The following is an 18,847-nucleotide window of genomic DNA, read 5'->3' as shown; positions in this document are numbered from 1 at the left end:
AAATAAGTTCCCCCAGCACACCTGCATGGGACAAAGCATGAAATCTGTATCAATTAACTTGAGTTTTCATCTTACCAGGAGTATGGAGAAAAAGCCTCCTCAAAAACACTTTATAGAAAAATCTAAGTAAATGAATGCCATTTAAAAAGGGCAGGCTAGCCAATAAGCATATGAAAAGATGCTCAATACCGCTAATCAGAAGGGAATGCAAGTCAAAACCAGGAGATGTCACCTCACACCCTTTAGGCTGGCTGTGTATAAAAATCATAAAGTCACAAGAGTGGATGAGGATGGAGAGGCTGGAACCCTTGTGCGGAGTCTGTGGGGATGCAAACTCGTACCACCGCCGTGGAACAGAGTATGGAGGTTTCTCAAAAAATTTAAAAAAAAAAAAAATTTTTTTTTTAGTGACTTAGTAGCTGCTAAGTCACTTCAGTCGTGTCTGACTCTGTCCAACTCCATAGACGGCAGCCCACCAGGCTCCCCGGTCCCTGGGATTCTCCAGGCAAGAACACTGGAGTGGGTTGCCATTTCCTTCTCCAATGTATGAAGGTGAAAAGTGAAAGTGAAGTCATTCAGTTGTGTCCGACTCTTAGTCTACCCTATGATAAAGAAATTCCACCTCTGGGTATCTATCCAAACGTGAAAGCAGCTTCCCAAAGAGATATTTGCCCACACCTATGTTCACAGCAGCATCATTCACAGTCTCCAAGAGGTGCAAACCAAAGGTCCAGGAATGGATGGGTGGGTAACAAAATGTGGTCCATCCATCTGATGCAACATCCTTCAGCCTTGAAAAGGAAGGCGTTCTGTCACAGGCTACCACCCGGATGAAACCTGAGCAATATTCTAAGTAAGATAAACACCAGTCACAAAAAAAGACAAGTACTATATGATTCTACTTATATGGGCTATGTGAAAGAGTCAAATTCACAGAAATGGAAAGTAGAATGATGGTTAGTTCTCAGCTGGTGCTAGAGGAGAAGGCGAAACGGGGAAAGGTTTAATGGGTAAGTTTCAGTTTGGGAAACTGGAAAAGTTTTGAAGACCAGCTGCACAACCATGTGGACGCACTTTACACTGTTCAACTGTATGATTTTAAAAACTGTCAAAATGGTAAATTTTATATTATGTGTTGTTTTTAAAAAACCACAATTTGAAAAATAAATAAAATTTCTAAAAAGAGAGGGAGGTCCTATACGGTGGCCTATTTTGTTTTCTTCACAGAGTTTCTGAAATTGGTGTCTGGCAGCGCCCTGCAGCAACACACAATGTAAGTCCTTGCCATTTCCACCGATTCCCCTCAGGATAAGTCTAAAGCAGTTTCTTAAAAAAAAAAAAAGAGGCAAAAAGTGATCTTGATCCCCAAGCTGATAAACAAAAAGGGAAATTATACCTAAACCCCACGTGGGGATACAGAAGCGGAACCCTGAGTGATACAGGTCGGCAGAAAAATCCACAACCTGATGGAATTCGCCCCAGGAAAGTTGTCAGAAGCAGAGATACAGCCGGCCCCAGTGAGGGAGAGTGACTCACTTTTCACTCTCCAGGCAATATTTGGAATGATTACAAAAGCACGTACTTTTCTTACAACAAAACAATGTAAAGCACACTGACGTTTTTGAAAAACCATCATCTGAGGAACAACACTGTTCAATACGTGGATTCCAAAGGGGTGACTTGAAGCTGGGCAGAGGGTCATTTAGGATGCCTCCTTTTCTTTCAAGGAGCAAGTTTATGGCTGCAGTCAGCGTCTGCAGTGATTTTGGAGCCCAAGAAAATAGTCTGTCACTGTTTCCATTGTTTCTCCATCTATTTGCCATGAAGTGATTGGACCAGATGCCATGATCCTAGTTCTTTGAATCTTGAGTTTTAAGCCATGATGTTAGTTTTTTTGAATGTTTAAGTTTCAGTTCACCAGTATGTCTAACCAGTGTAGCTGGAACTAAACAGGAAGACATTCAGGGCCACCGTGTGTGACTGTCTGTGAGGGACATTTATCCCCAAGGCCTGTGGAGAAGGGTCCATACACATCACACTGGGGCATCACCATGCGGCATCTCAGGGACCAGCGGGCCAGTGCAGAGAAGGGCAGGCCGGAGTCAGAAAGCTCAAGGACAGCCTGCCAGACCCAGTGCTGGGCTGAAAAGGCCAGACTTGCTCTGTGAAACCGGGAAGGCGTCGAAAGTGTGCAGGCCTATAAACACGGTCAGCTCCTGCTCTTAGTTCTTGGCAAAGGGGAAGTGTCACTGCCGAACCGCGTCTAGCACACTAAAGCCACCAGGTGTGTCTGCGAAGCGCACTGATGAGCAGGTGAGCGGGAAGAACAGGAGGGGGTCGGCCTCCCAGGCAGACGCGGGCCAGAGAGCCACACCAGGCACAGCTGAGGCCAGTGCCTGGCGTCACGTGACTGCAGGGTCCCATCGAAACCCACAGTCCACGTGACACACACGACCGCCCAGGCACACAGAAGGGGCTGCACGCTGGAGAGGGGGACCCCGAAAGTCCTTAAGCATCAAGGCACACCAAACCAAACCACACACTCAAGGCTGCAAACCCCGACTGATTAGAGAACCCTTGCCACAGAGAACACAGCAGCATCACAGACGCCACATCACCAGGGGAACACAGCGCCCCGGGACCCTGGGAAGAGGGAACCCAGGGAGGAATCCAGGTTGAAACACTCGCTCTGCCCGGGGAGCAGCAGAGTGCCTGAGTCCTGATACAGCTCTCGACATGCACCAAGCACTTTCCGTCAAAATGTCTTCCTTTTCAACGAAGGTAACTAGAGCCACGGTCTTGGGTAGTTTAACTTCCAAACCACGCTCAAAGGGCGGATAGAAGGAGCAAACCCTTCATGGGAAAGGCAGTGATGGAACCAAGCATATGATTGTTACCAACATAAGACGTCCAGGAAGGAGCACTGACCGAGGGAGAGAAAAGCTTAGATTCCACATGACGCACATCTGAAAATGACCCAGGAGGGAAGACAGAAAAGCACGATGAGAAAGGTACAACTCAGGCCACAGACACTGAATACACACGGGAGAGGATTTTCTGATTGATCCAAAGATCCAGTCAGCTGCCAGAACAGCTCATGAATACAGAGAAGCTGTTAGAGTTGATCCAGGAAACACGACAAAACCACAGTCCCGTCGGGAAACTGGAGCCTGACCCTTGAATCTGACAGCACAGTGAACAGAGCACGTTCTGGTCACCATGTGAAACGTGATGTAATCAATGAACGTAATTTAACTGATCCACATTCGCCTGCATGTCCTGGAGAAAATGCAACTGCCGCTTGAGTATCCAAGGAACGTTTGCAAACATGAGAAGCAACCTGGAAATCCCAAAACCCTCTAAAGAAGAAAGCTGCACAGGGCATCGCTGACTCCAGTTGAGTGGAAAGTAAGAAGAAGGAAGAGGAGGAAAGAGACAAGGAAAAAAATTAAATACTTAAGAAAAGAACTCTTGGGTTAAAGAGTATTAAAATTAAAATTAGAAGAGACGCCTTAGAAAAAAACAAGGATGGCATTGGGGTCCACCTTGCTCCAGGCACTCGGGTGGCTCCTTGGGATGTCCCATCCCAGAAATACAACTGTAACCCCACTACCACCAGTGGTACTACAGATGTTGCTACTTTCAAAAATTCCCTCTTGAGATCAAGCACTGAAAAAGGCAAGACCCTGGACATTCCATCAGTCATCACCAAGATAACCAGAGCCGCAGACCTCCTGGTGGACCACAGCCCACCTTCCCTTCCATCAGCTGAGCTCGGATGGGTCACCCGGGACCAGGTGGTGCCCTCACCTGAGGGAGGGAAGTCTGGTGGGGCTCCTCCGTGGGTGGCAGGTGGGAAAACCGGGGGCACCAAGCCCGTAAGTGAGAGCTTCTCACACTGCACTAGTTCTTAGCTGAACATATAAGGGCTAATCAGATTCTTGGATTCAGTTGCTAAGTCGTGTCAGACTCTGTGACCCCAGGGACTGCAGCACGCCAGGGGTCCTCTGTCCATGGGATTTCCAGCACTACTTGCCATCAACGAAAGAACTTATTTCTGAAGTTTCTGAGTATTCTTGTAATTCAAAGGAAGCTAAGAAGGGGTCAAGGCACAGGCATCCTCAAATGCAGGATGTGGGGAACGAGTCGCTATTACATTAAAACACGATGCCAGGGTCTAAGGTGAGTTCAAGTGGGTGGGAAGCGAGCAGCGTGCCACGTGGGGCCCGGGTGAGAACGCTAGTGCGGCTCTGATCTGACAGGTGCTGGTGAATGAATGTCCTCCAGGGCAATGTCTGGTTGGGGTCATTCTCAATGCACTTGATCCTTCCACTCTAACAGTGTATGTTTCCACAATTGAACAGCTGCACGCGGAGCCTGGCATTCATGCTTTGGGTAAATAACCCTCTCGCTTAATATCCAGGCATAAGGGCCACATACAACAGCTTACTCCCTGGGGTTTTTGGATACTCCCTGGGTCCAGGGACACAATAATTACCCTTTTTGGCTCTGGTTTCATCATTGGAAGATGTGAACAAAGCCACCTACCCTGCTGGCTTTTAGAAGAAGTGAAGTCGCTCCGTCGTGTCCGACTCTTTGCAACCCCATGGACTGTAGCCAGCCAGATCTCTCTATCCGTGGAATTTTCCAGGCAAGAGCACTGGAGTGGGTTGCCATTTCCTTTTCCAGGGGATCTTCCCAACCCAGGGATTGAACCCAGATCTCCTGCATTGCGGACAGACGCTTTACCATCTGAGCCACCAGAGAAATCCACTGGCTTTTAGAAGGATCTTATATATTAAAAGTGAGAGCACCTGTTATACTGAATGCCTGTATCTGTTTGACAAATATTAGCTACCTTTTCTCCTCTTTCTCCCCCAAACATGTTAAATTTACAGTTTACTTTTTTTGTTAAGGACAACAGAGGGGGTCTTAGTTGAATGGGGAGATGACCACTCCGGACCAGCCCAACAGTTTTCACACCAAAACCACTTTTGTACACTCCCGCTAGCCTGGTGTGCAAGCTCTAACGAGCTGTCTATTTGCAATTCCCAGCAGTAAAACCTGAAGGCAAAGGACAACTGCAAGCAACCTGACATATTCAAAGTCACACTCGCTCAAGATTTTCCCATAATGCCTAATTTACAGTGGTCTGCTAAGCCGTAAATCAACACTGTGCTGAATGTCTTGCACACCTGTTACTCACAGCCTTCCAACACCCAGTCCCCATGGGAGTCACCCAGGGCTCTACATGTTCCTGCTCATCAAAATAGCCCTGCTTCTTCCCAGAATAATCATCAGACCCTCCATTTAGCAAGCGGCCAATTTCTTAACAATTTCACTAATGACAAAAAAAAAAAAGTGGTATTTATGACATCATTGTCCAGCTTTTAGTTCTGTCCCTTTTAACCTTGATAAAGGAATGGCTTTCCTCCGAGAGCATGATGAACAGTGGGTTGTCTGACGGGTGCAGAAGGTGGGACTGAAGTTTTTCCCCAGAAGTAGACACAGGATTAGCCAGGTGAATGTGGGTTAAACACAGAAATCTTCTGGAAGGCCAGCAAAGCCGCACCTTTGCGGCTACCAACTCAAGGTAGCCATATCGTAGAAGAAGGGGGCCATGGGAGGGGAATGACTGCCAGGCCTGGTGAGAACCCGACAAGGAAAATCAGGACTCACCCTGCCTGCGCCCCTGAGCGCGGGGTTGAGGGGGACAGCCATGCTCAGAAACGGCCAGGGACTCCACTGACCAGGGCAAGGCACTCAGATCTGTCTCACCGGGTCCCTCCCACGTCGTTTTATCCAAGAAGCCTTTGCATCTTGATCCACACCTTCTCCTTTCTGGAATACGAGATGCTATAACTTGATAATCCGACAGCTGGCCCAGTTGCTAAATGTCATTTGGGTAATGAAGGTCACTCTTAAAACTGTCCAGGGTGGTCGTTTAAACATTTGAATGATTCTATGATGCTCTCACAGTAGGTCAGAAGGGCGTGGCTCCCCACGTGGGTTGCAGAGTGGGGCGACAGGAGGGGACCCCAAGGTAGCTGCAGGGGATCACAGATGTGAGCAGGGAGGCATGGTCATCTGCTCAACTTCTGGACCCCTTTCGAGTCAGGTTCCTTGTCATCATCCTTCTGGTGGCCTGAGATAAAAGTTCAATGCTGACTAACGACCAGAAGGACCCACCCTTCCAGACGCCTGCCACCCAAGTTTCCTATCCCCTCCACGTGCTCCCAGAAAACTAGTACCTCTATTAGTTCCAGGCATTCCCCCAACCGCCCGCCACGCCTAAGTCCCCCCATGGGCTCCCACTCAATTCCTTCGGGGCCCCCACTTGGCAGGGCTTCTCTGGGGAGTCAGTCCTGACCTCCAGCACCCCTGGGGAGCCCTGACCTCGTTTCCTGGGACACTAGCGGCTGATTCCTGGCACAGAGGCTGTCCCTGGTGGATTTTCCATCCCTCCAACCCCACCCCCCCACCAATCTGGCTCACAGTGAGGGAGGAAATGCATGAGTCCAAGTGAAACACGAGCTAACGAGTAGGGGAAGGCACCAGGACAGAGAGTTACAAGAGGGCCTGGCTCTCAAGCCCGATCTAGAGGCTCCCCATCCCCTCAAACTCCATGAGGTGGGCCTGGCAGCCAGGACAAATAACCAGTACGAAAGAGCGGTCCTCCTGCCTCCTGGGCAGCCTGAAAAGTGCCGCCTCATCTTACGCTGAGTGGACGATGACTCAAGGGAACCCTGGTGCCAAGACAGAGGAGGCAGCCAGGTCCCCCGCAAACCACGCTCAGGACATGGGCCAACCAATATTCCGCCCATAACTCAGCTTCCCCCTCCTGCCAGAAGGAAGAAGTCCTGTGATGCCAGACCGCAGCTAGAAATCAAAATTATGGCCTTACCATCAGTGGAAGGTGTTAAGTACTTTCTGCCCTTAATGAACCCACAGGTCTCAGAAATCAAGTCTGCGCCATCACCGTGGGCTAGATCAAAGTGCAGTCTGTCAGGCCACAGCTCCCCAAGGGACACAGACAGCCCCAGGGGTCACTCTCGATGCCCATAGCGACAGGAGCCTGGGGAGCTCCAAGTGGCAGTTCCTGAAGCCGCATGCACGGACATCAGCCGCTTCCCTTTCCAGCAGGGAGAGGGCCCCGAAGATGTCCAACAGAAACATTTCCCAGGCTTCAGGACACACGACGTCCCCATATGGTCTTGTTTTTGAAACTGGCACATGTGTACACTCCCTAAAACCGTGATGAACACTTCCAGCCCCTGCCTGCCAAAACTCACGAGGTAGAGCACACTAGCACCCGGACGGTCAGAAACCAATTCCCCAGGAATTCCTCGGGGCTCCAGTGGCTAAGGATCTGGGCTCCCGATGCAGAGGACCCGGGTTCAATTCCTGGTCAGGGAACTGGGTCCCACATGCTGAAACTCAAGATCCTGACTACTGCAACTAAGACCTGGTGCAGCCAAATAAATAATTACATTAATTTAAAAAAAATAAGAAATCAATTCCCTGCAAAGGAATGCCAGAGAGGCTGAGACTGATCTCAAAGTTCACCAAGTTTCACTCATCATATAGAGAAACTCTCCTGGATGTCACTCCCTTCGGACATGCTTTTCTGAGCACCGATTATGTATTGGTGTGTGCTCAGTAGCTAAGTTGTGTCTGACTCTTTGTGACCCCATAAACTGTAGCCCACCAATCTCTGTCCATGGGATTCTCCAGGCAAGAATACTGGAGTGGGTTGCCATGCCCTCCTCCAGGGGATCTTCCTGACCCAGGGACCAAACCCAGGTCTCTTGCGTTGCAGGCAGATTGTTTACCATCTGAGCCACGCCAGGGTGTGAGAGGGGTGAGGGAAGCTTGCCTAATTATTCTCGGATCTCTAGCTAGGAGGGGGTGAGAGAGCTCCTACATCCCGACACCGGTCTTGTTTCTATTCTGTTCTGGACAGAGCAGCATCTGTCATCCAGATGCCCTTGGGACCAGCCTGCAGAAGAACCAGCCCCATAAGCTGAGACACGTCATCCTTTCAGTAATCACGTCTCCCCTGATGGATGGAGAAAGCAGCACTGGGTCTATACATCAGTCGCTGTGAGTCTAGTTAACTTGTGTCTGTCTCAGCAGTAACTAAATCAGGTTCTGGAAACAAGAACTGGAAACCAAGCACAGAGAATCCACTGAGGTCAGAGCCCCCCAGGGGCACCTGCTTGTAAGGCCAGCTCTACAGCCCCAGAGGCCGACTCACTAGCCCCAGAAGCTCAGTGTATGTGATCACTGAAGAATCATTTTTTTAACATTGCCAATTCTTTTTTGTAAATATCTGTGCTTTTCCTTTGCTTCCTGTGTCTGTTTTCTCTCTTATTTTTGCTGTAAGCACAAGTAAATGCTCAATAAATGCTGATTTAATACACGGATGGGTGAGTAATAGCCTCAGTATTTTTGACTGAAAACGAATAAATATTTCTGAGAGCAAAGGCAGACAGTATGTGAAAGCATTTAGGAGGAGTGCACTTTATAAATACAGGAGGGTTGTAAGTGACCAGTGGGCTTCCACTGTAACACTTGACCACACAAGGGATTCACGTCAAAAAGATCTCCAGGTCTGCTGAGGGCTGTGTTGTTATAGTTCCTCATGTATATGTGCTAAGTTGCTAAGCTGTGTCTGGCTCTGTGACGCCATAAACTGTAGGCCACCAGGCTCGTCTGTCCATGGGATTCTCCAGGCAAGAATACTGGAGTGGGTTGCCGTCTCCTCCTCCAATTATACATTCACCTAATCAATAATAAAGTTAGAAGTTCTTTGTAGAAGTTGAGAACAAAAGAAAAGAAAATCATTGGAAGAAAACACTTACATGTGTTGAAAGATGTTCACTGCAGTACTGTCTATAATTTCAAAGTCACTGGAAACTGTCTATGAACAAGAACTTGTTAAGGGGGTGCATCCCCTAAGAGATCGACAGTAAAACTGAGGATGCAAATCTGTACTTATTGATCTGAAGGCATATCAACAATTTTTTTGGTAAAAAGCGTAGTATTCATTCAACAGGGAAGGACTGACTGAAGGATAACTATGCGTCAGGCATCTAGTGAACAGAAAACCAAGTTCCCACTCCACCGTCTTGTTCCTTTTGCAAGGATCGAGATTTACATGTGAAATTATCTGAAAGACACAAAAATGCCCAGAGCAGTTACCCTGAGTGGCAGAATTCCACTGTGAACTTTTTTCTTCTCTTGCATTTTCTAATGTTTCTAAAGGGGCTCCATGATGGCTCAGATGGTAAAGAATCTGCCTGACCCAGGTTTGATCTCTGGGTCGGCAAGATCCCTTGGAAAACAGAATGGCAACTCACTCCAGAATTCTTACCTGGGAAATCCCATGGTCAGAGGAGCCTGCTGAAGTATAGTGTATGGAGTCAAAAAGAGTTCGACACAATCGAGGGACTACCACACGCACACACACGTTTCTAAAATGAACACATAATTACCTGAGGAAGGGAAAAAAAACTTAAGCGGACACGGTTTTTTTAAGAATGAAAAATCACAAAAGACCCTTCCCAAAACAATTCATATATTTAGAAAAGATGTCTGTTGAACACTAGATGCTTCACCTCCCTCCCTGGACATGTCAGGCCTTCTTGCAAGAGGCACAGAGCAGCCACTGGCTGCTGGGGCCCCCAGTCTACAAGCCAGGACCATTCTCCACCCCAGGTCTCAGACTGGAGTGAAACTTACCAACCCCACCTCTCACCTCTCTTCCTGCACCAGGAATTTCAGAGACAGAGCAAAGACTGGCAATTCTAATCCTTAGCCATTTACCATCATCTTTAATGGAAACACTTACATTCTTTAAACATCAGACTGAATACCTAAATAATATAAAACCCCTGCACTCCTGTTTAATTCACATGTGAGGCATCACACAAAATCTCTACTTAACATTTTTAAAAAAATCTACAAGTGTGCACAAGGCCCCAAAGGCTACAATCACGAAAACCTCCCCAGGACAGGTACGGGGCTCAAAGCACGAGAGAGGGGGATGCAGTAAGGTCCATTTCTCCACATGAAAATCTCCCACCCAGGGAAGTTCAGTCCCACCAACACGGCTTTACAGGTAAGAAAGCTCAGCTTCAAAGAAGTCAAACAATTTGTCCAAGGTCAAAGCCAGAAGCAAACAGAAGTCAAAGATGCAAACACAGACAGGTGTGTGGGATTTGGAAGCCCATGACATCACCCAAAATAAAACAGATCTCAACAAAGGCCACTGATGACACACCGGAGGAAAGGAACTTGTCACATTCCAGTCTGCCCCGACAGTGGCCTCAGGTACAAAAACCAGTGTTTAGAAGAACATGATGGATGGTCAGTCACTTAATTTTTGAATCTCCTCTGATGACTTTCAGTTGTGCAAATCAGACTGTTTCATATTTGGCTGACTGAAAAGAAACATGTGATCAAAATCTGAAACTCTGGTCTCCTAATCCAGGACAGAAAGGTGAAATAGCCTAATGGCTGTGGACCAGCACAAAGCCAGAATAAAGCTTCCCTCCTTAAGATGTCATAAACACTGATTTCTGAAGCCACAAGGGCGAAAAAAACCACTTCTGCCAGAGGGTTATTTGGGTCAGGGTGACAGGGAGGGAAAGTGCGAGCAGACCGTAGCAGCTAACTGTTTCTACTACCATTGCCTTCACCACCTGCTGCGGTGAGAGGCCTGGCTCACAGGCCTGGCCCAGAGCTTGACATGAATCATTATATGCAGAATAGCGACTCCAGCCAGCACCCCCAGTTAAATTCAAACACCAGGCCTTATTTTCCACTTCTCTAAGGAACACACAACAAACATCTGACACCACTTGTCAGAACGACAATTCTTAGGGTAATTTTCAAGTGTTTAAATGAAGCTGCATTTTCCACATATTCCATTTACAGATGGTCCCTGACTTATTGGATGTTATTGCCGACTCACTGGACATAAGTGTGAGCAAACTCCGGGAGACAGTGAAGGACAGGGCAGCCTGGCAGGCTGCAGTCCATGGGGTCACAAAGAGTCAGACACGACTTAGTGACTGAACAACAAGCTGGCTCAGTGGTAACGAATCTGCCTACCAGTGCAGGAGATGGGAGTTGATCCCTGGGTCGGGAAGATCCCCTGGAGAAGGGAATGGCAAACCCCTCCAGTATTCTCGCCGGGAAATCCCATGGATAGAGGAGCCTGGCAGGCTACAGTTTATGATCCCAAAGAGTCTGATGTGACTCAGTGACTAAGCACAGGCATGCACACCTGACTCACATCTCTTGACTTTGCCAGACTCTCTTTACATCTCTTCACTTTATCATGTGAAAGCAACATCCACTCAGTAGAAACAGGACTTCAGATTTTCAATTCTGCTCTTTTCTGAGGCTAGCGTATGTGGGTCTCACACTCTTCTGTGATGCTGGGCAGGGCAGAGAGTTACCGCTGGGGCCAAGAACAGACACAAAACCATTCTGCGCCCAGACAATCATCCCGTCTTTCGTTCAGTACAATATTCAATCAATTATGTGAGCTATTCAACACTTCATTACCCAAGAGGCTTTGTGTTTGATGACTCTGCCCAACTGTGGGCTAACAGTGTTCAGAGCACGCTGAAGTTGGGGAAGGTTAAGCTACGATGCTGGGGAGCTTAGATGTATTAAATGCATTTTCAATATATTCAGCATACAATGGATTTATTAGTACATAACCTCATCTGAAGTCAAGGAAGAGCTGTACCTTCCTGTATCCTAAAGTTATAAAAATTAAAATCCTTTCCAAAAGGGTGATAGCTCAAACAGGTAAACAAAGGCAGGAAGTTGGGGTAAGTGACACGGCAAAGGGCAGAGCTGCGAGGGGACTGCTGGGCAGCATTTCAAGTCCGTTGGTTATTATTCATAGGCATTGCTTTCCTCCTCTGGCATAATTTTTAGCTGTGAAGATAAGAAGAGACCATCAGCATCGCTGCTTCGTGGTTACAGGGCAGTCACTGCCCTGGTCTCCACCCTGCTCCCTCCTGGTTCACAGGATGCGCTGTTTGTACAGCAAGGATGCAAAGAATAAGAAAATGCAGCCCCTTGCCCACCAGAGCCCCGCCCAGGGGGATGACAGCGAGGAAGCCGCGGTCAGCTCCTGACCTCAGCAGTCAGGAAAGGCTTTCCTGAGGAGACTCAGGGAGCTGGGTCTTGGGGACAAATGAAGACCGCCCCCCTCACCCCAGAAAAGGCTGGTAAAAACAAGCTGCAGATGTACAACATGAAAAGGCATGGAGGAGGGGGTGAGGGGGAGTCTTTTAAAGAGTTGGTCCCCATGACAACCTCTCACACCCACCTCTTGCCCTCACATCCCCGGGGCCACTCACCCCCTCACTGGACCTCCATCACTCTGTGCTGATCCTACGCCCCCTCCCTTCAGCCCCCCACCAGGCCTCCACAGCCCTAGCATCCCAGCCCCTCTGACATAATTCCGGGTCCTTCCTGCCTTGACACCCTCAAATGACACTAACACTCAGTGTCCGTGGGCTACGTGTCCCGTCCTTGGTTTTCTAGAAGCTTCCCCAGGAGCACAATCACACGGTCCTAACAAACAAACCCAGGGGCCCCTGGTCTTCCAGGTGTGACTTCTCTGTCATTCACGACCCAGAATTGTTCTGTTTGTATTGGGCTCCCAGACCCCTTCCTCCACATCCCAACCTCCTCCTGGGTGCCTTGTCATCATGGAGTGACTGAGAAGGGTGTTCCCAGGCCTGTTCCTCACTTCAGTCTGCAGTGACCTCTTCTGGGGTGATGGTTCGACTCTAAGGAAGTAAGCCCCCAGCCAGCCCCTCTCACAGAGCCGCTCCCTGACCCTGCGTGTGTATCACACGAGACAGATGCCTCCTTGAGCCTGCATCCCAGGCCTGGTGGCCCCTTCCTGGTCCCAAGCTGCTCACAAGCCTGGCTCAGCCCATCTCCTTCCCACGCACTTGCTGCCTCTCAAGGAAGCACTTACATTTTAAATAATTTGACTGCTAATTATGATAGCGAAAAAGTACTCAGCTTATGTGCAACCAAGCTCAGACTCTTAAAGGACCCTCAGCCATCGAGTTTCTCCCTTCTCCCCTTGTACGATCCTAGGAAGGCCCTGTGGATGCCGGCTCTGTCTCCCTCACTCCACACGGTTCAACTCCTTGGTTTCAAAAACAGAGTTGACCACTCCTAGTCCCTAGTTTCCTTCTTATACAAATTCCCTACCTTGGTGGAGTTCAACCCTGGACACACATCAGAGTGCTGATTCCACTGCTGCTGCTGCTGCTGCTGCTGCTGAGTCACTTCCGTCGTTTCGACTCTGGGCGACCCCATAGACGGCAGCCCACCAGGCTCCCCCGCCCCTGGGATTCTCCAGGCAAGAACACTGGAGTGGGTTGCCATCTCCTTCTCAAATACACGGAAGTGTACAGTGAAAGTGAAGGCGCTCAGTTGTGTCTAACCCCATGGACTGCAGCCCACCAGGCTCCTCCGTCCATGGGATTTTCCAGGCAAGAGTACTGGAGTGGGGTGCCATTGCCTTCTCCAGCTGATTCCACGAGGGAGCTTTTAAAGTTTCCAAGGTGGCGCTAGAGGTAAAGAATCCGCCTGCCAATGGAGGAGATATGGGTTTGATCCCTGGGTCAGGAAGATCCCCTGGAAATGGCAACCCATTCCAGTATTCTTGCCTGGAGAACTGCCATGGACAGAGGAGCCTGGTAGGCGACAGACCACAGGGACATGACTGAGCGCACACGCATACACACGTAGGAGCCTTGAGTTTTGAAGCATTCATCTCTTGCTGGCCAAATTAGGCTACTCAGCGACATCCAAATCCTTTCAGAACATACAGCTCCCGGGCAGCTGTGGTCCAAACAGAAGCCAGGCAACCTTTTCACCTGTTCTACAAGGGGGCTGAGCTGGTGAGCTCAGTGCAATGAAAGGCAAGCTGGAGCCCACTCTTACTGGCTACACAGATCTTCAGATGCTTCATAATAATATTGCCAGACCCAACTGGCAGCTTGAACTCAGCCATGGGGGCAGGATGTACACCAGGGCAGCTTGCATCAAGGCTCTTTGTTTTTTCCCTGAGAGCAGGTTGACCAGCACACTTCAGGCTCAGAGACCAAGGAAACATTTAAATTCCTTTTATGCCTGCAGACCTTAGCAAGCTTCCCTGTTTCATGAGAATGGGGCAGCGTTTTCCTCAGTGAAGCAGGCTGGGAGAACAGGGAAGGGGCGGGAGAGGGGAGAGGGTGATTTAATAAGAATTTGGAACCACAAAAACTCTTTCACAGAAAGGATTCTTTTCAATTGGTTCAGAAGAGCTGGGCTACCAGGCATCAGCTCAGAGTTCCCTGAAGACGAGGCTTCGTGGAGCAGATAAGAATAATCTCATTAGTATGTCCTTTATTTGATTGTACAGTGGAAGGTGGACCTTATCTTACATTTACTTAACAGCCTTCCTATAATCTTAATCTTATTCTAGTGACCTCATCTGCCCAGAATACCCTCTTTTCATGGTACAAGGACAAACTTCAGAGCAGATTCTGAGCTGTCCCCAACTTCAAAATCACCATCTTCCAAATACATCAAACTTTACCTTGTAGATAGGGTGCAAGGGCATGGCCCTCTGGGGGACAAAGGTGCAAACAGACTGCCTTCCATTTAGGCTGCAAAGATTTCTCAGGTTTGGAAGATTTCACCACCTTTTTGTTATCACTGTGTAAAGGAGGTAGGCACTCTGCTATTTCCATGCCTGTGTCTTCACGCTCCCAAAGGTGTGACTTGTTTCTTTTATTTAGGCACACGGGGAGATGTGATGAAGAGCTCTGGGTTCAGGCAGGTCCGAGTTTAAATCCCAGCTCGAGCACTTACTGGACAATAAGGCTGGAGGAGCGACTTCAGTTCTGGTAGTTGTCCTGTAAAAGGGAAACCCTCACGGTTTTTGTGAGGATTTTAAAGTCTGCACGCTGGATCAGGTCCATCACAAACCCTTAGCAAGCAATCCCCGTTTGTGTTCAGCTGTGTCCGACTCTTTGTGATCCCATGGACTGTAGCTTGCCAGGCTTCTCTGTCCACGCAATCTCCCAGGTGAGAATATTGGAGTGGGTTGCCGTTTCCTCCTCCAGGGGAATCTTCCTGACCCAGAGATGGCACCCAGGGATCGAACCCGTGTCTCCTGCACTGGCAGGCAGATTCTTTACCACTGTGCCATTTGGGAAGCCCAAGGGATCCTCATTACAACACCCCAAATCTCAACTCACAAGTCCATACTTGCTTACCAGTGCTTTGGGAAGGTATTTTGTACGCTTGGCGGATGGGAGGCAGTGAAGAACTATAAAGAACTTCACCCTTCCTGGAATCACATCACACACTCTTGTGTCAACATCCTTCCCCCAGACTCTGGTCCTGAGTGCATCAGATGCTGTCCAGTAACACACGATGCCCGCAGGGCCCACGGAGAAGCAGGCTCAGGCTCCCTGGAAGACCCTGGTAAGTAGTTGGGTTTTTAGGGGCTTGCTGAATTATTTTTTCTGTCACTCTCTGGAGGGTGAAGGCAGAATGTGGGGCTTCCACTGTGCAAGCAGTGGGGAGGCAGGATCCAGCTTGCAGAAAGCTGAGTGTCAACACTGGACTGCCCCGGGCTCCCCTCCTGGCCCTGAGGTCAGGGTAAAGTCTATTTAGCTGCTCGGTGACCCTCCCCAGCTCCCGGCTGTCAGGCGGTGCCCTCAGGACAAAGCAGTCCCAGTGCTCATCTCCAGGACCTTAGGAAACACATCTCAGGGGACTGACTCCAATTCTCAGAAGAAAAATTGCAACGTGGCCCAATTCAGGTGTCGAATTTGAAAATAACCAAGTTAAAGAAAACCCACGTGGCTGGCCCCGAGCCCACAAGGCACACACAAGCCTGGTTCCTCAAACAGAGAGCTATGGTGATGGTTTGCCCTCAGCTGGGGTAAGGTCAGCCAGGGCCCAGTGAAGTGGCTTCTAACCTTGTCTGGGCCCAGGGCTCCCCCAAGAAGCTGAGGGAAGCCAGGTGGCCTCCTGCCTTGCAAGAAGGAAGCGCACACATCCTTCCCACACTTAACCGGCCCGGAAGCAGGATTTAAACATGGGAGCGGCCTCCCAGGACCCAGGGGCGTCAACCTTGTTCCTATTAGCATATCTTATTATCACACCAGTACCATTAGAATGAGAAAAAAGTCCTTTGAAGCAGCCTGCAGGGAAACAATTCCAGGCTGCTGGGTGACTAGAAATTGAGTTAGCAAACAGCAGAGGAGAAAATCCAGGACTCCCCCTTCCTCCCAACTCAGAGAACATTCTGGGCACAACACTAAGAGCCCAGGAGCCTGGAAGGATTCTTATCAGTAACTCATCCAGCCCACTTTCTGGGTCCTTCCGAAAAGCCCCCTGTGTCTGGACTGTGCTCAGCTCCTAGCCCTTGGGCAGAACAAAGTGCTGGTGGGAGTGACAATTAAAAAAAAATGAAACTATCAAATGACAGGAACCCTCCAGACCTACTACAGAAAGAGGCGCTTCCGTCACGGCTGCTTTGCCAGGGGAACAAAAGGCAACCTGTGTGGCACCTCAGATGGCTCTGGCTCCAGCTTTTAGTATCCGAAATTAACAAATGATCCGAGTCCCTCCCAATTGCTTTCAAAGGCTCCTTAAAGCATGGTGCCAGAGTCTTGGGACAACAGGAAAAAAATGAAAGCTCACAGAAGCTTCTCAGGCACCACAGATCTGAGCGGGTCATTGTTCATTTGGTAAACAAGAGTGCCGTAAAACAAATGCCTAGGAAGCCAGGGTTGTTCACTGTCTGAGTCCTTCTCCCAGAACTAACTGTTCCCCCTAAGATCAGCGTGGCCTCAGCATCAGGCCTGTGAACCCTGGGGCTTTAATGTCAAAGCCCCCTTTCACTCTGGGCATTTGCCCATGTGCACAAAGCAGATAGGGAAGGGATAAGGGGGTTCTGTCTCCTTCCAAGCCTAGCACCGCCCCCCCCCCCCCCCATTTCCTGAGAGACTCGGCCTGGAAAGACAGTGCTGAGCAGGGAGCCGGGAACCTTCTCCAGACTCCACTGGACACTCCCGTTTCCTAGTCGGGATGACCAGGTGGCAGGTAGACTGTTTTATTTGATGATGGAAGCAAAGGACACGAATGAAATGCTTCCTAGCCCCTAAAAGTACAGCCGCTGTCCATGCAAGGATGTAGAAATGCTTTGCAAACCACCCATTAATTTTTATGGTGCACTGAGAAGCAGATTGAGAATCATTACCTTCATTTTTACAAGGCATGGAACCCAAACCACAGCCAATCCCCTCTGAGCCAGTGGTCTAGCTGACTGCCGGCTTCTCTCTCCATCTCGGCCCTGCAGAAGGCATGCAAAACACCACCCACTGGAAAGGGGACCCCCGGGGCCTGAGAAGGCAGCCAGGTCCAGACACCCAAACTTTGGTGCTCAGAGACAATCAGGTTTAGAAGTGGGGAGGGGAAGAGCTTCACAAAGGGATTGCTTTCATTTAGTCAAGAGAGGTTCAACGTCTAAACTTACCGATTAGATGAGCAAGCGGGTGCAATATGAATATCAAAGAAGGAAAATACTGAAGCCGGTAGGAACTGTGGGATCAATGATGGTTTCTGTTCTACTGTTTATATTTCTATGCTTTCCACCCAGAAAATACAGTGTTGCTGTGATCCGAACAAAAGTTGTGTGTGAACTTCTTACTACTAATAAAGCACACGGTACCGATCTAGTTGCACTAACTTGGAAAGAAAAGCGCGGATAACATCCTGCCCGGGTTCCCTTTTTGAATCGCATTGACCGGTTAGGCTCCACCGGCCTCTCCGCACGCAGGAAACCCGGCCGCCGTCCCCCTGGCGGTACCGGGGGCAGCCCAACACCCCCGGGAGAAGGGCCAGAGCGGCCTGGTCCCCCCGGCTACCCGGCCGGCCCGGGCTGGGAGCCGCCGGCCTCCAGGGCTAGGGTCCTACAGACCACCAATACGCACCGCGGAGCCGGCTTCCCGCGAAACACCACTTAGCAACGTGCGTCTCTGCCAGTCTTCCCCGCCCGCCCGCCCGCCGCCGCCGCTGTCACCTCGCGGCTGTGGGTCACCGGACGGCGAAGCCAGAAATCGGGGTTCTCATTTCCATCCTAAAATGAGGGGATCTCCGAAGAAGCTGAAACACGCATTGTCACTAAGTTTAACCCCGGACTGCGCGCCCTTCCCTTTGCCCGGGACCCGCGCCAGAAAAAGCCCCGGCGCCTCCAGACCTCGGAGCACCCACGGCCCCCCGAGCCGAGCGCCCCGAGGACGCGAACAGTCGCCGAGGAGGGTCACCTCTCAGGGCCGGCCTCGCTAGGACCAGGGAAGGGGGATCTGCCGGGCTTACGCGGGAGCCGTAAGTGCGGCTCGGCTCCCGGAACCCCGAGCCAGGCCAGCCTGCGCCGAGGTGACAGAGTCCCCGGGGAGCACGAGGGGCACGCACGGCTTCCCGAAGCCGTCCGGCGCCAGCCGCGCCCGGGCACCCCGGAGCCCCGAACTCGGGCGGCGGAGGGGAACGATCGGCACCCGCGAGGCGTGCAAAGCCGCCGAGCCCCAGAAGGCGCCGCGGGAGCGCGGCCGGGCGCGGGGCTGGAGCGGCCCGCAGGGGCCGGCCCGGGCGCGCAGCCTGCCTACCTGGCTCGCATTGCGTCCCGCGGGCTCCTGCGGTTCTCCCCGCGGTCTGGGAGCGCGCCCAGGCCGGCACCGCGCGCCGATCCGCGGGAACCACCGCGCGGCGGCAGCTAGTTGCCGGGACCGCCGAGAGT

General features: G+C 50.3%; 1 protein-coding gene across 5 annotated transcripts in view; it reads right to left on the bottom strand.

The window, feature by feature from the left end:
- Positions 1 to 18,847, bottom strand: part of SH3BP4 (SH3 domain binding protein 4) — a 98,703-nt gene extending 79,856 nt beyond the window's left edge. For 3 of the 5 annotated variants that reach the window (XM_059884541.1, XM_059884543.1, XM_005204956.5), the window contains exon 1: positions 18,717 to 18,799. The gene's annotated coding sequence lies outside the window, so the exon portion shown is untranslated. The other 2 variants (XM_015467119.3, XM_059884540.1) reach the window with 2 other exon arrangements.

This window comes from Bos taurus, chromosome 3 (assembly GCF_002263795.3).
Source record: "Bos taurus isolate L1 Dominette 01449 registration number 42190680 breed Hereford chromosome 3, ARS-UCD2.0, whole genome shotgun sequence".
NCBI classification, from domain to species: domain Eukaryota; kingdom Metazoa; phylum Chordata; class Mammalia; order Artiodactyla; family Bovidae; genus Bos; species Bos taurus.
The sequence above is the reverse complement of the archived record's forward strand: the minus strand, read 5'-3'. Positions and strand labels throughout refer to the sequence as shown.